We start from the raw sequence: 15,528 nt of genomic DNA, 5'->3' as shown, positions 1-15,528 counted from the left end.
AGATGTGTAGAAGCTCTCTCACTTTATTCTATGTATATCTGAGCAGTAGCCTGGAGACAAGAAGAGATCAAACAGTTGAGAATTTGTCTCTTGCTCACACAAGTAATCCAGCACCTCCTGAATGTAATACCTTATCAGCCTATTGCAGCATTTCTCTGTTCCTTTAGAAGTGAATACATAGGCCTACCTGGTCTTATGAACTAGCCTATATTTCAAACTCATATATCTACTCTCCACATTTTTTTCTCACACATTTTACCACAATCAGCACAATTTTTCGGTCTGTTACAGGTGAGTGCACTTGTGTCAGCCCCACACCAAAGCTGGGTGATAGCTGGTTTCCAGGTAGACTTTGACTGATTCGAGTTACATCAACAACAGACAACATGTTCATCCTATCAACACCAGCTGGGCCTAAATACCAGATAATATTTTGCTTGAAACCACAGAGCCATTAACTTAAAACCCTTCATTAACAGCTTCAAGCCCCCGGTTTTGATTCATGTGTTACATTTGCAGCGGGGACACGGCTCCGCACAACTATTTATTCATGTCTGAGGAAAATGTCATCTTAAAATAGCCTACAGTCAAAGGCGCACAGGCTCTACTAAGCTATGGATTACAAGGCTATATTACACATCGCATTATACCTATATAGCCTGGGCTGATGCATTTTTTTTTTAAATAAATATCAAGCTGTAATGATAATTACCGTGCTACAAAAATGATATATATCACATACAAACATGCTCAGAAACCTGTTTTTATCTATTTATCTATCTATCTATGCATGTTTCAAGTGTAGAATGTAGTTGACACACTTTGACAACTTGAATGGCCAAAATACTTCAGATGCACTGATGCTGTATTTCTTTGGAAAGTAAATGCATTTCCACTGTGCAAAGCATATTTCTAACGAGTGTTGTCTACATATACTAGCTACTAATATATTTTTTGTCAGTTTCTAGTATAGGCTGTAACAAATTTCTAAATGTATTCTGAGTGATACGTGAAATGTATTTTCCTCGTAGGGGTGTGAACATGTCTACTTTTCCAGCGTCAGTACTGCAGGGCACAGCAAACCGTGACAACAGCGCCGGGCATGTAAATAGGTCCAGCGGGTCAGTCAGCCTACCGCCCCGTTAGACAACACGACGGAGGAACTTACCTCGCTCAGTGCAGTGAGGGGCAGACGGATCGCAAACGCATCATTTCGGGGGGTGAAAACACTCTCTGCCCTGTAGGTTGTAGCTGACAAACTTCCAAAACAACAACAACAAAAAAAAGTTGTCCTGAGATGAAACTGCCCCGCCGCTTCTGAAGCCAAAGAAATTACCTCTGTAGTTTATTTAGGTGTTGATCCTTATCCAACACACACACTCGCACACCTCATATTTTGTATCATTAGTGCAGACTTTAAACCTAGCTCAGTGAGCGGTGGTGAACGCGTCCTGTCCACATAGATAAGTGAGGACTGGATGAAGTGCTTGCAGCGCGGCGGTGTGTCCACTGTTCAGTGTGCTGGAAGCCAGAGTCCCGCCCACCTGGACTCCAATGCAAAAGTTTGCATCGGCGTCTATAAGTGTGTGTGTGTGTGTGTGTGTGTGTGTGTGTGTGTGTGTGTGTGTGTGTGTGTGTGTGTGTGTGTGCGTGTGTGTGGTTCAAATCAAGGATGCCCAAACATAGGCTCGCTGGGTTCTTGCATTTACTTTGACAGTAAAGAGACTAAATCCTATGCAATAAAGTGCAATTAAGACTATTTGTGTATCTTGTGTGTGTGTGTGTGTGTGTGTGTGTGTGTGTGTTGTTTGTTTTCTCACAGGATCTCCTGGACCCCACACTGAGAGCCTCTGACTTCTCTTGAAGATACCATCCAGAAAAATTCAAATATGCATCTGAATCATTATGACTGACTCTTCTCTCTATAGAATAGAAGAGGGACATGTTAATAACTGCAAAAATCCATTTTGGCCCGAGTAACATCAAAAATAGATGTCCTCCATCTACATACAAAAAAAAAAAAAAAAACACTCAGAGCATTTTTATTTTTCAATCAGCTTTTTTGAGGTCAGCAATTTTAAGTAATATGACAAAATGAAATTTACCACAAACTCAGACAGATCGAGCTCACACCATGTCCTGACAAATTCATCTGTTCTGTTGGCCGTGTGCTGAAGTTAGCTTTGTGGACAATGATGTCACGATTACAGCTTGAAACATCTTGTTAAATAGCTGTAAGGCTGGGCGCAGCAAACATGTTGCTGGGTTATGAAACAAAACATAAATCATAGCAGAATATGGGGCAGCAGTGCCCTTGAGGTTAGAGGAGCGTGCTTATGACTTGGCTCTTATCAGCTGAAATCCTTGACCAGCTGGGAAGATCTGGGAGGAGGCAATGGATGAGCCCCCCACCCCCGAACAAGCACATTAAATAAAGGTTAAGCAATGAATAGGCCTTTATTGAAATGTCCACGGCTTAGCTCTGTATCTTTAAATTGCCCCCATTCTTCTCCTTTTTTAAAGCTTTGCACTTGATGGCACTCGATGGTTTCGACCTCTTGAAGCTTGTACAGTTCTAGCTGAAATCTAAACTTCCTCTGTCTGTCCATTCCCCTTGTCAAGAGTTATTAACTCTTTACTTACCAAGAGTAACAGCTAGTCAAAATCATGTGTTTGCATTACATTGTTGTGTCACCTTATGCGGATATCTTTGGCACATGTAGGCCTTTGTCAGTGTCAGTAAACATTTTTCAGTCCCTCTTTTTTCCCACATTCTTAGAAATCAAGATTCAAACAAAACAGCAGTGAAGATGTCATCCCACGTGAATGATGACATCCCCCATCTGGGCCAATCAGTAGCAAATATGTTACCTTCTGTTACACTGTAATTATCGTTCCCCCTTGGGCCAGTCAGTGTCATTTTGAATGCAGATCACAGTGATGAGATGCATAATTTCTCCATGTTTTATCAAAATCACATCACATTACACCTGGATGAGAGAACATGTTACCCATTTTCTCTCTATTTGGGTTGATCGGTGTTATTTTGACAATGTGGGAATGCCATGGTGAGATGGATTATTCTACCACATTTCAGCAAAAATCAAGCATATAAACAATTAACATTTAAAAAGCCAGAATTTAATGAGGTGCACCATTCCCTTTAATTTAATGAAAATCTGATCAGTGGCATCCAAGATTGTGGGCATGATGTACAGTTACACAAACATTATATTGCCCCCCTTTGGCCAATCCGTGTATTTTTTTAAAGGCTAAAACAGAGCAGTGGCATGAGTCATTCCCTTAAAGGAATACTTCACCCAAAACCTATATATTTTACATTATGCTCACCCCAACCTGTCTTGAATGTCTAGCAAAAAAAGTTCTCAATCACATGCCTGATGGAGAACACAAGGTTGCAAAAACTGCAGACATTTCTGTTAGAATGGAGTTGATTGGCGACTTCAGTGAACTTGAGCAACATAAAAAAAAAAAAAAAAAAAAAAGATGTGAAAGAATCTGCCTCAAATTCTCAAACTCTCCATTTGTATGGTCAGTACACCCAAAACCAATCTGTGTGGCTGGCCTGCACCTTCAACTAAATGAAGACCTGCTTTTGGCTGGATCATGGGCCAACAGTCCTACTCACCCATTGGCTGAACTGATGCTAAAGTCATTAAATTTTGACAGACTTCGGTCAGTACTAAATGGACATTTTCATATCCTCTGTTCTCTTTTGTCAAAGTCATCAGTCAACTCCACTTTAACAGAAATGGCTCCAGTTTTTTGGAACCTTTATTCTCCAACTTGTTTCAGTGGACATTCAAAACAGCTTGGGGCTGGTAAATATACTAAATATATTGGTATCAAGTGAGGTACATTTTTATGTTTCATCAAAATCTGGTCAGTGATGTTGATGATATTATACTCTACTAGTTGTGCCACCAGAGCACCCATGATGCCTCCCTTTTATACCCTCTGAGGTCCAGCTGGATCTCCTCCAGGAGGTTATATCCATATCCTTTTAGTTCCTCTTGAACTCTCTCTATGGGGGTTCTAAGATCCCTATCAAATAATGTGGTTCAACACAGAACCATATCAGGTCTCCTCTGAGAACCATTGTACATTCTCATCATAAAATCCTTTGTGTTTGTCATTTTCAGTGTACCTGGGTATTTTATACTCATGATCTGTATTCTGACCAGCAGAAGAAGCAACATCACTGAGTCCGAACAAGTTTGGCCCATCAGGTTGTCCTCATCTGGAGACTTCATGTTTCCTGTAGTGGTGACATGGCACAGAGATGGGCAGAGATGTCTGGTGGCTGCACATTGATGTCTGCAGAGCACACCACATGAATATGCATGAACAGTATGCAGAGAAGAGAGAGTCTAATGAACAGATGTCGACTTGATTCAGTATAGTGAGGGTAGAACTGACCCAAAGATCTTCCAACCACTTTCACAAAGAGCCATAACCTGTGCTTACAACAATGTCACAACGCTGCACTTTACTGAAAACATGAACACACAACTCCCCGGCTTGACTCAAGCATGACGAGGGATGCTATAGATTGAGCTCACCTTGTTGTCTCGATTTTCTCCTTTTGTTTTGTTGCGATCCAGTTTCAGTCTATAAGGGTGTCCAAGATATGTGTGACGCCTCCTTGTATAAGGACAAAATGAGCCACCCAAAATGCTCTTTTACGCTATGATTATAGGGCAGGTAGTTTAATGGTTTAACCACATATGTCCTAAATTGCTTTAAACTGTGTGTCGTGAGTCAAAGCTTTGAAGCTCATGAGACATGTAGGGTGTCTGATTCCTCTGGCATGAATTGACATAAATGCTTCTCTTATAGATATTTGGATTCAAACTCAGCTGAGGTGTTGGCATACATGTATTATGTGCACAAGGACATCGGGTACTTTGAAAGTGTGTGCTTCTCTTGAGTATGGATGAAGTTTCACCCGAGATTGTAATGATACTGACCTTGATTAACACGTTAGAGAAATAAATTGAACTATAACTATTCAGAAAACTTTCTGGGATGGTTGCTGCCCCCTTGTCTTTGTTGAATTTACAGTACCCAAAGTCCATTGTGTGGCTTAGCTTGCACAAGCTCAGCATTATCATCACTGAGGTTCAATACCTGGTAAGGGGTCAATAAATATTAAATGTGAGTGAACTGTGTCACTCTGTATGAGACTACTTTCCATTAATTGGTAGAAACTGACTATAAATGCTTTAATATACAAATGTTCCACAGTAACCGCCATTGATCGCGGATTGCTGAATAATACCTATTTAATTATATTTATTTATTTTTAACCATTGCCCATTCAAAACAAACTCAACAAGTGATGAAACAGAAAATCATTGAGTATGTTTTTTTATTTATTTATTTGTTTGTTTTTATTTATTTATTATTTGCTGTCCAACAAATGTTTTGACTGCCCTATTTCTTCAAATGTAGGTGAAAGTTTGTTAGTCAGCCAGTTGCACAGGAATTTTAACCTTTGGCTTCACCCAGTTAAAAAATATTTATGCCTCAGGTGTAAGAGTTTGCATGAGGGGAAAAAGCTAATCTTCTGTCACCTATAACACGTTCTCACCCATGGCAGCTACTTATATCGTCAGTCCCATTGATGGCTGAATATTTACCTGCTTGGCGGGCGGGGTGGCTGGTGCCAACGTACCATTACCTGTGTCTGGTATGAAACAAGGAGACCCTCTGATGGCTGTAATCAAGAGTCAGACTGTATGGCACAACCCAAATCAGAAACACGTGCTAAATGCATCACGTTCTCTTTCCTCTCTGGCTCTTTGTAGGGAAACACAAGTAGGTTAGAAAGAGTTGGGTTTATGATGTGTAGACATTTAATTCATTGTGCAATAATAATTTTTTACTACCTGCCAAAAATGACTGTACTAACTAATCTGTTCAAATACACTTGGCACACCAAAATGGAGTCTCATTACCAAAAATAGCTGTAATCCAATTTTGTGCATCACATCATGTACATTATTATGGTTAAAGGAGCCGTTCCCCTAGTTTTGGCTCAAATTTGTACTTGTTGTTCAATACATTTTAGCGGGTGTTGTTTGGCAAGAAATTGTTTGGAATGAAACTCTGATGATATATGTGTCATTGTTTTTGGAAAGACTTGATGCTGTTGAGTTTTTCCACGTGTTAATTTTGCCAGTTTGAGCTCCACAAATCAATACTTATCCAGCTCCACTGGACTGCCAGGAGACTGGGGAGGGCATTGCAAACTGGAAACATCACAATAATCAGAAAATATTTAGATGGATAGATTACGCTCGGGATTAAGAAGGAAAATATTGTTTTTGTTATTGTTGCTTTGGATTTTGGGGGAACTGTTCCTTTAAGATAATTAAATATCACCAGCATGAGATGAGAAAATGCTCTAAATCTCAGTAGGCTACTATGCAAACCACAAATAAAGTAAAAACCAAAACATTAAATGTTTTGGTTAGTGTACACCAAAGTGTTAGTGTACACCAACTCCAGACACACATGCACACACACGAAAACATAAAGGTGGATCTGGATCGCTGTCAATCATAGACAGTAAAGCAAAACTCACATGGTGCAGTAATAAACATTAGGGACTTGAACACTGTGTCAACTACGGTGAATAATTGATTCACCGTATGTTACAAGTGGTGTGGCTTGAGCTTCTCAGCTCTGACCCAACCAAAAATTAAATAATAAAATAAAATAAATACCGGCCTAAACTGAGCTCAAATGTAAGCAATTAAGTAAGGATTTCAGCCTGACCTGACTCAGGGTCAGTGTCCAGTCAGGCATTCAGAGCTTCAGGCATAAATTGTTAGCTTTGAATTATAAGGCTCTGTTTCCCTTCTCCAATACATGCTCTCCACATGTTGATGATTTTTGGATGTTAATTTATGCTTGTTGTGTGTATTGTACTTTTAAAGAACAATTTAATGTTAAAGGTCCAGTTTCAGGTCCATTCTGCCTGCCTCTTTAGCTTGACAACTAATGCATTTGGTTATGGAGAGCAGCAGTGTCAAAGGGGAACAAATATCCAATCGAACTGATATCATAGAGCTGCACAAAAGCACTACACTGCCAAGAGAGGGGGTTCAAACCCAGCCCTGTCCTTTTGCTGCATGTCATCTCCTCTGCCTGCCCTGCCTTCCCTGCCTCTCTCCACTGTGACTGTCTAACATAGTGGAAATGCCTGAAAAATACTCTTTAATAAGAGACACTTGTTGTTTTAGCACCTAAAACATACGTAATACATCCACTCAGTACACAGTTTCATTGTCAACACGCCATACTAGGCCCCTTCTGTGTAGTACACTTACCAAACAGCAGCACTGTGCATCCCATTCAAGACAATTTCCTTTTTATGTCCACTGAAGAGAGTGAAGTGTGTGTATGTGTGTGTGTGTGTAACCATGACACACAAAACCAGTAACAATCGATGTGCCTCCTGGTTCTAATGTGAGGCCATGATGGATGTTACATCAGTGAAGCACTTCCTTATTATTAACACCGTGGTGCTGCTGGAGCTCTGAATATTTGTATTCCACAAATCCCATTTACCTTGCAACCCCTGCTACACGGGTGAGTCAGAACCAGGAAAAGTGTTAGTGTACACCAACTCCAGACACACATGCACACACACGAAAACATAAAGGTGGATCTGGATCGCTGTCAATCATAGACAGTAAAGCAAAACTCACATGGTGCAGTAATAAACATTAGGGACTTGAACACTGTGTCAACTACGGTGAATAATTGATTGAAACATGTTAAACCTGAAGAACTGACTTAATTGTGGAGAAAAGCATGCCTGACACTGTACTGGGACAGTTATACAACTCAAAAAATGCATGGCTGCCGGTGCCATGCTGTGAATAAACCATTCACTTCTTCATTTCAGTAACTGCAGGCAGAAGTGAAACTGCACTGTCATCTGTGGCAGAAACTAAATCCTTCGGTTACCATAGTTTAAATATTGTGATATAGGCCAGGTGATGTATGAAAAGGAACCATAAAAGCATTGAACTCGGCACACTTGTACAAACATTTTCAGAAATAGAGCCATCTCAAAAATGCCTCGTAGGGGCCATGGCCAGCCATTATACTTTCTGCTATAACCAACTAATGTATTTGGCATTATATTCCCTGAACCAAGCATGATAACACAGAATAGGTGATGCCTGCTTCTGTGTTTTGATGGTCAAGGAGTGGAGTGATAGCATATACAACATTATAAACTGTCCAGGTTAATGGTGAATTCAGTGATGCTGTGAGGATGAAATCACAGGAGGCTATCGGGGAACCTAGGCTAGACTTTGAACTTACCAAGGTTCATGTTTTTATGAAAAATGTAATATATGTGCTCAAATTTGGCAAATATCACTTGGATTTATAGTGCCGTGGAACTGTAATAATAATAGTGATGTTAAAAATAAAAATACAAAATAGTGAAAATAATTTAGCCATGAGAAGTATCTTAAGGAAAGCAGTACATAATGAATGAGGATTAAACATTAATCCCAGCTGGCATCCAAGTTTGTCTTCATTTTTCTAAAAGGTAGAGGCTATGAAGAGCTCGATGCAAGCTGGCATGAATCAGCTGGGGTTCCAGTTTTTCTGAGCTTTTGTTTTACATGAATAAAAATGCATGAATCATCAGACATTTACGGATAGTTTCCAAACGACTAATGACAGCCTCACCTTGGACGCTGGCTTTACCAGCAGCTAAGACGCAGACATGCGGTAGACATTTCCAGGACTTAGGCCAAATGAATGATTGAACAAAAAGAAAGGTTAAGATTGTTCTAGCAGGTTGTGATTTTCAGGGAAGTAATGGATTGTGCAGTGTGCATCCTCATAACTGCAGATCTCTGTGCTATGTAGACCTATCTGTAGGTTTTCCTATCTGAAGGCTGTATATTACAGACCAAGCAGGCAACCTGGACTAAGTTACCACTCAACATGACATGGACACTAGCAAATAAAATTATCTACATTAGTGTCGTGGTTTGACTTGGGCACTTACTATTGGCTACAAGATTATGCATTCATGTTTCCAGATCCCTTGATAGATTTCACTATTGTGTTGATACCGGGTCTGATAGAAAGATTCTGCCACTTTTTTGCCACTTCATTACGCTACAGTACATCAACCTGCCACTGGTCTTACATTAGCACCTCAAACAAACATTATACATGTAAAAAAATAAAAAATAAAATAAAAATACTCTTGTTCAAATCAAAACTCAAAATTCGTGCAAAGTACTTTGTTGAACACCAGTCACAAAAAAGACCAGATAATACATCCCTCAGGGAGAAAATGTACAAACACACAACATAGGCCCACAAGCATACAAGCATGCCTGTCCATATGCACGTGCATGTACTCCATGTGCAATAACAAAACACACAGACACTATATATTATTTATATGTAATTAGTGATTATTCTTCAACTCAATCAAACCACCAGTTAATGACTCAAGTCATTTATTATTAATCTTCACTGGCCCTGATTGATTCCACATGTGCGTTATTGTGCATCAGAGTGGGTCAAGAAAAATGCTTTTAATGAGTAGAACAGCTTGATAACTAATGATCATAAGCAGAGGTTTACAAAATGAGTCCTCATGACAGGCGACTGATTTGTTAGACTTTTCCAGAATGACATGGAAAAGTGTAGAAACATATTTTGTGTATTATATTAGAAAAAGGTTTTGTCAAAATGCCCTTTTTTGGGAATTAGACAAAAATCTTACACTGGTCAAAGTAATAATGTATGAATTTTCAGAAACCGAAGACTAAGACAAAAACGGCTCAGTAAACTAAAGAAAAGAAGAAAAAAATCTCCTCTCCAACTTGACTGCTTGACTGATTCAGTAGTTTGATCTGGGAGTAAACACAACATGTTATGGCAGCATATAGGATTTTGTGGCACTTAAAAATCAGTTAAAGGACTGATTTGCTGCCACAAAATACCACAAGCTTTATATTTTTACAGGAATTAGATAATAATGGTCTTGCAGAGGACACAGCAGCCTCTAAATGGCCATTTCACAGGGGATGTTCACAGGAGAAAGTCTATGAGGAAACTGGGGAAACAAAATTTACAGGTTGGGCCCATAAAATTTCACAGACCTGACAAAATGATTCCTGTATATTTGTCTAAATTCATGTATGTTGCAAATGTATGATTCATGTATGATAAAAATACCAATTTCACTATTATCCATACAGGTGTGTTAATAACTGCTATTACAGCCTTAGTGTGTCATTACCTAATTACTTGTTTCAGAGTTATTTGACCTGGTTAGAACAACTGCTTATCTATCCAGCTTGTCTATTGTGTCTGAAATGTCACCATAGTGATTGTGTCTGAGGGCTCTAAAAAAACTTGAACTTGAACCATAGCCAGCAGATGGCAATGAGCTATTACATATAGGAGATGTAGTGGTGCAGGCTTTGTAAATCCTGCAGGCGGCTGAGCAGCTCCCTCATCACCACTGCACTAAATCAAGATGTTTAACTGTATTATAGGTAATGCACAGGGTGTGATTTTCTAGGGGAATGAACAGGAATTTCCCGTCCCCTTCTGCCTTTAATTAACTGTGCCGCTGATCATTAGGTTTCACTACATTCAGTGTGTGCTTAATTCCCTCTCCAGCTCATTCAGACTTGTAATTGCAGAGATGAAAGCGGTGACAGAAGCCAGCTTGTTCACTTCGGCAAGTGAGAGGCACACTTCTTATAGGCACAAAACATTAAGTAGTTTGTCCTTAGTCAACTTCCAAAACATGGTTATATTCATATAACAGAATATGTTGCTGCTGTATGCATTACTCTCTATATGATCTACTAATTTGGTCTACAGTAGCCAGGCTGACTTGCTGATTTAACCAATATCTTAAAATCTGGGTAAGCCACAATATGTTTATCCCTGTATCTTCTATATTGATGTGTAAGGGGGAGGAGAAGGAAGGAAAGGAGATGCAAAATAATAACTATATACAATTTGTTTGTATACATCCATACATATACATTCATTCATTCATTCATCTTCTAAACTGCTTATCCTCACTAGGGTCGCGGGGGGGTGCTGGAGCCTATCCCAGCGCACATAGGGCGAAGGCAGTGAAACACCCTGGACAGGTCGCCAGTCCATCACAGGGCAGACAGACAAACATTCACACACACAGTCATACCTAGGGGCAATTTAGCTTCTCCAATTCACCTGACCTGCATGTCTTTGGACGGTGGGAGGAAACCGGAGTGCCCAGAGGAAACCCACGCAGACACGGGGAGAACATGCAAACTCCACACAGAAAGGATCTTGGGTGGGAATCGAACCCAGGACCTTCTCACTGTGAGGTGACAGTGCTAACCACTGCACCACCGTGCCGCCCATACATATACATACATATATATATATATATATATATATACGTATATATATATATATACATACATATATATATATATATATATATATATATATATATATATATATATATATATATATATATACGTATATATATATATACGTATATATATATACATATATACATATATACATATATATATATATATATATACATATATATATATATATATATATACATACATATATATATATATATATATATATATATATATATATATATATATATATATATACATATATATAGTTTAAGAATTTAATGTAAGAATTCAGGTCGCTGGAGAGGGGATCAAAAGATGGTAACGATATAATTAGAATCATGGGAGGTTTAAGTGTAGGTCGGAAAATTATAATTGACTGTGATCAAAATTTTCCTTTCTTTTTTGAAAATTTAGGTAGGTCCTAATGCCCTAATATGCTTATCTTGGCTGCTGGGTACACATTTCTTTTATGTATTCACATCTATTAATTTGGCAGTTCATTCCATCTCTTTATGTGTTTGCAAATGTATGTATGTTTACATACATACATACATACAAATGTATGTATGTTTACATACATACATTTACATACATGTGAACAGATGTAGTTGGAAAGCAATGTAAGGAATGTCAAAACAATGTTTCAGTGACTTGATTTTGTTATCTGATGTCTCCTCCAAGAAAACAAATGGGGAAAAAAACAAAACAAAAAAACAACATGACATTGGTCATTGGTCGTAAAACTACATAAATAAATTAATAAATAAGCTCCAAATACAACAGACAAAATTCTGGATGTGATTCGGACTCTGATTCTAATTGTGGTAGGCGTTAAGTGTTTTGACTCTTCAGCTCCTGCGGGTCAAAATAATGGAGGCGACATTTGACACCTTGTGTAGGCAGGGCACAAAAGGCTAAGCTTGGCAACACTATCATGAGGGAACGGCCTTGAGCTGATTCAAATCAATAAATCTCAACAATTTGCAAGAGCAATGGTAATTTGTCAATACCTCCCCAAAAATAAAGGTCACCCCGAGATACGAAGGTGGTTTCTCTTGACAGACTCTCACTCTGTGGGATCGACCTTGCACAACCACAGTAACCCCGCTGCTTCCTGCTTGGACTGTCGGGACTCCTCAGTCTCCTGACTTTGCCTCTACTCATTTTACTTTGGGTTGCTCATTGGCATTTATGTGCTTCTACTCACTTGGACATCACTGACTGGGTGAGGTGCAAGAGACTATGCATTATGTTGGATGTAATAAGCAGCTTGCTAAATTTGTTAACACACTTAGATATAAAACTAATAAGATTTACCTTAAACTTACAAAGAAATTGTTAATATGGACATAAACCTTCATAAAAGAAGCGACAAATTTAATTACAGATAATTCTTGTCATTTTGCATAAATTTGTAACATATGTAATTTCAGAACGTGGAAAAAAATGCCAAATTATACAGTTGTTTTTCTGTACAAAAATGAGAAATAAATGCAGTTTGTCATTACTGGCATGTTATGTTAAACAACAGGTGAGTTGTTCATTTACAGAAAACGCTCTTATTTTTACAGAGTTTTGTATAGTTACAAAAAATAAAGAAAGCTACTATAAAAGGTTAGAGTTATTCTCTGTAAATTTTTAATTGTGTTACAGTGTTGCTGCACCATTAACATGAATTAGACCCTTTTTCTTCTTGGTTTCTTTATTGCAAACAACCCACAGTACCAAACTGTTTATAATTATCATTATTTTAAGACAACTGCTATATCTCTATAAGACCACAGCTTCTATGGTTATGGAGCAGTCACAAAACTACCTTTCAATGGTAAGAGAAATCAATAGACAAAAAAAAGAAAGAAAGAAAGAAAAGAAAGAAAAATGTCTCTTTGAGTGACTAACACAAGGACACCGCAATTACTCCCATTCACACAATGACTGGCATGTGGGCTTTTTTTTTTCTCTGAGACTTGCGTCCTCCATGTCATTGTGCTGATGTTATTTCTCTTCACTGTTTTGTTCGAGTGTTCCTTTTATCCTCGAACAACACTGTTACACTTTTTTAAAACATATTTTTAACAAATAGCCTCTCATCCACTTTGCTATAACTGTTTTCTTGTTGCTGTTTTTTTTTCACCTAGTATTTTCCTGTCAAACTCTGCTTTCAACGCATACCGGATTTCTTTTAATCATTCATCCCATTGAGGTTATTGTTGTTTCACTGTTTGTGAAGAGGTAAAAGTGGACCACCATTTTCATCACATCAGCAGCTAATTCAGGTGAAAACGTACTTGTGCTACTTACTTTTTCAACACCTGCTAATGACGGTATAGAGTGTGAATATTGGTTATTGATGTGTATTGTCTGGAAAATGACTTCAGTGTGCTGAAAATGATACTTTTGTGAATGTTTGTTATTGCAAATGAAGACCAGTGCGAGTAAAAGTAACACAACTCCCAACCTAACTCCTGTCTCCTAACTCCTATTTCCTAACTCCTGTCTCCTAACTCTTATTTCCTAACTCCTGTCTCGTAACTCCTATTTCCTAACTCCTGTCTCCTTACTCCTGTCGCCTAACTCCTATTTCCTAACTCCTATTTCCTAAATCCTGTTTCCTAATTCCTGTCTCCTATCTCCTAACTCCTGTCTCCTAACTCCTTTCCTTTTGTTTGTTATTGCAAATGAAGACCAGTGCGAGTAAAAGTAACACTTAGATTATCTGAAGGCAACTCCAAACCTAACTCCTAACTCCTGTCTCCTAACGCCTATTTCCTAACTCCTGTCTCCTAATGCCTATTTCCTAAATCCTATCTCCTAACTCCTGTCTCCTAACTCCTGTTTCCTAACTCCTATCTCCTGTCTCCTAACTCCTAATTCCTAACCCCCCAGATACACAATATGGACAAAAGTATTGCACCACCTACACATTACACTTACAGGAGCTTTCATGACATCCCATTCTAAATTCATAGGCATTAATAAGGAGTTGGCCCCTTTTGCAGCCTCCACTCTTCTGGGAAGGCTTTTTACAAGATTTTTTGTGTCTGTGGGAATTTTTTCCTGTTCATCCAGAAGAGCGTTTGAGAGGTCAGACTCTGATGTTGGATGAGAGGGCCTGGCTCACCATCTCTGTTCTAGTTCATCTCAAAGGTGTTGGATGGGGGTTGAGTTCAGGCCTCTGCCATGAAGCTCCCAGTGCACAGTTTTTGTGCTGATGTTAATGCAAGAGGAGGTTTCACAAACTGACTTTTTACACCGTGACATCCTATTACATTACTTTTACAGTACCACACTCTAATTTAGAATGAGCCATTCTTTCACAAATGTTTGTAAAGGCAGGCTGCATGGCTATCTGCTGGATTTTATACACCTGTGGCAATGGAACTGAATGAAACACCTGAATTCAGTGATTAAGAGGTGTGGCCCAATACTTTTATCCATAGCATATAATAAATATAAATACAATATATATTTTTTTCTTTGTTCTGTTTTTGGGTGGATTTGTGTTGTGGTTTCTATATATATTCTTTTGTATATTTTTCTTGTATATTTGTACATGGATGTTTTAAAAGTCGTAGGTCTCAGTGGGGCATTTGTATAGACTTGGCCCACATCTTGTATATATATACCACTAACATGGACCTGATGCTTTTTGGCTGCATCAAAAAGACTTTTTGCATGTATATTAAGTGGATGCTGTGTTTTGTTCTCTTTTTCTTTTTTCTATTTCCAGGTGAATGACTCCTGAGTGACTAATTTGTCTGGAATCATGGACACACCTCCGACACAGCTGTGGCATGTTTTGCAATTATGGATTATACTTCAAAACTATGTCAGTAGGTGGCTGCTCTGTCTTGACAGAGATTCTTGTGACCGAAATGTTAACTGACTCCCTGAAATAAATCAATGCCGAGGTGAACGGGGAAATGTGTGTGTGTGGGAACTGACTTCTTTTTTTGGAAAAGTAACACTTAGATCATGATACATGGTTTTGTCATTAATTTTATTTACATACAAGACAAAATACCATAAAGGTGAAGGGAAATGTCCCTTACAAAGTGAGTAATCTCTTTCT

At 38.6% G+C, this 15,528-nt stretch overlaps 1 protein-coding gene across 1 annotated transcript in view; it reads right to left on the bottom strand.

Annotated features, from left to right (window-relative positions):
- npas2 (neuronal PAS domain protein 2) overlaps positions 1–15,528 on the bottom strand; it is a 79,340-nt gene that overhangs the window by 56,127 nt on the left and 7,685 nt on the right. Inside the window, exon 2 of the mRNA XM_030068518.1 lies at positions 1,169–1,388. The gene's annotated coding sequence lies outside the window, so the exon portion shown is untranslated. The remainder of the gene's footprint in view (positions 1–1,168; positions 1,389–15,528) is intronic.

Source organism: Myripristis murdjan, chromosome 14 (assembly GCF_902150065.1).
Source record: "Myripristis murdjan chromosome 14, fMyrMur1.1, whole genome shotgun sequence".
NCBI classification, from domain to species: Eukaryota; Metazoa; Chordata; class Actinopteri; order Holocentriformes; family Holocentridae; genus Myripristis; species Myripristis murdjan.
Note: the sequence above shows the minus strand (reverse complement) of the source record. Positions and strands in the feature narration are given on the sequence as shown.